Source organism: Pezoporus occidentalis, unplaced genomic scaffold, assembly GCF_034315485.1.
Source record: "Pezoporus occidentalis ecotype Australia unplaced genomic scaffold, CSIRO_AGI_Poc_V1 ctg13, whole genome shotgun sequence".
In the NCBI taxonomy this organism is placed as follows: Eukaryota; Metazoa; Chordata; class Aves; order Psittaciformes; family Psittacidae; genus Pezoporus; species Pezoporus occidentalis.
Window position 1 is genome coordinate 14,735,356 of NW_026913103.1, and position 2,532 is coordinate 14,737,887.

Consider the following 2,532-nt stretch of genomic DNA (forward strand, 5'->3'; position numbering starts at 1 on the left):
GCAGATTAATTTATTACTTGCCATTTATTTACCACAGCAAATGCAAAATCTGGAGAGAGCCAATCCTTCTGTTGCCATTGCTTTTATATTTGTGACTTCTAAAAATTTAGTAACAAGCAATTAAATATATGCACAATGGCAAGTATTTTACTTATTAGGATAAGCTGGTTTTAAACTAGAGGCAGCTATTCCATTTTTCTGACCACAGACTTCTAAGGTAACTGTAATTAGGAGCAGCAGCCTGGGCACCAATCTCTCCCACAGGACACAAAGTCTCTCCTCAAAGACACGAATGACAACAGATTTTTCCCCCCAAACCCCCAATTATCCTGTATTTCAAAAAACATGTTCAATCTTTAAAGCTGGAATATTTTACCCAACTGGCCTGTCCATGGCCACAGCCGGTTCCTGTTCATAGATGGCGCAAGGGGTGCCTTGGGGTTTGCTCACATTGGGTTTGCTGTATTCATCTTCAAGACAATTTGCATGGAAACCATTTTTTACTCGATTCCACACCATCCCTTATTAAAACAATTTTTCAAGGTGTCGTGCCTGCATCTGTCATGCTGCTGCATATCATTCAAACTTGTACGCCCTGCTCTCCTGCAGCACACCAAAATGGTTTTTGCAGTGTTTATTTCAAAAAGCAAAAGAACAGAGCAGCAGCCCAATTCAGATTTTTCCAAAATTATACATTCCCATTGTGTAATATTTGTATGTTTGAATTTAGGAACACTTTACATGTGTGGAATTAAAGACTAGATGTCATGTTAGCTTTACCATTGAAAAACAGCCAGAACGGAGTTTCTAATCCACAAAGAATTCTAATGTAGGTGAAGCTGACATAGCACTGATGTATTTTTAATTACTGGTGTGCTGAGTATGCTGTTTAGTAAGATTTCTGAAACAGTTAAATACAGAGATCGTATGCTCTTTTTATTGGCATACACTCACTACCCATATAAGTGCATTTGTGTCAAAAAATAATTCTCATATTTACAGGAAGTGACAGAATTCCAGTTGTTGGCAGAGTATATAAAGCTTTCCATACACAATCTTTTTTATTATTAGACAGAGAATATAAAATCTGAACTGAAAATCAAATTCAATGCATCATGGAAACTGTATTCCTCAATAGCTTTTCTTAAACTTAATTCCTGCCCTGAAGAGACATCCTTCCAAGCCATCTGTTACGCTACCTAGTCCTCATAAAACTCTCCCTTTTACCAAGAGCAAATCATGTACTGCGAATGGATTAATGTATCATTATTTATATCCACACCAATGCAATTAAAAGTCCTGTGCTGCAAATTGTGCCTTATTTTGCTAACAGGTATGAGCACATATGCTATGTAAAAGGACTTAATTGGGTGGGGGAGGTATGCTATTTATAACCAATTAACTTATTATTTATCTGTAACAGTGTTTTGATAAACATGCATCATGTATTCGCCAGCCATTAGCTTGCTTAATAAACATGTATTTAAAATGTGATTCTTTGCACTGAAGCAGTTTACTTCTAACTTACGAAAAAATTACACTGGCAAAAATGCTGCATAACTGAGTTCTATTTTTAGTTAAATGGATTAAACTGTTCATGAAGACATGCTCTGCAAGTTGCCCATACTACTAGTTTGTTTTTCTCAGAAGATACAGCCATCAAAGAGATGTTACTTTGATGTTAAGCCTGTTGTCTTTTTCACAGTTGGTATCATAACCAGACCTTCTAGGCACAGATCCCCAATTTTTTCCTGCATTAATGTTCCTTGTTAACAGTCACTGGCCTAGAGTTATGTAGTGTGGCTTTTTTTGTTAATTAGTATTATTTCACACTCCTGTTACTAACAGCAGCAGTTAATTTCCTGAAGAAGGAGGTATAATCGGTGACCTTTTTCACTTTATGGTGACGTTAAAATGAAAAATTTAGTTACGTTGCTGTCTCATCACTGTGATTTACAGGAATCACAGTTCTCGTTCGTAACACTAACAAAAAAAAAGCAGCTTTAATGTTTACTACACATTTAATGCATGTGCCAAAATGTAAAGTTAACCTACTGTCAATTTTCTACTGTGTACTGAGTGCCATTTATAAATATATTCCGTAAAAACGTCTAAAATAGAGTCTTGTTCCTGTAATATCCCTGGACATCCAGAAAGTCCTCTCTGAAAACTGGGTGAGGAATATAGTTCCAGAGCTTAACAATGTCACACAAGATCAGTTAGTTGCACATATTCCTAGTGGGGTTCAGTCTCTTTCAGTATAGCTTGTATTACAGTGACCCATATTTTACACACACAGCATATATTACTTGCTAGTTCAAATAAAAAGGTTATTAAAAATCTATTACACAGATCTGAAGAAAAAATAAGATGTCTTTGCTTTGTTCTTCCACCCCCCCAATAGATTAATTTCATCATGTCCATGGATTACATATTCTGACAAGTGGTTTACGTTAAAATCTTTTTCAAGTACTTTAAAAACTGTTATACCAAAAAAGCTGCCTTTTTCTTCGCTTATTTTTCTCCTTAAAA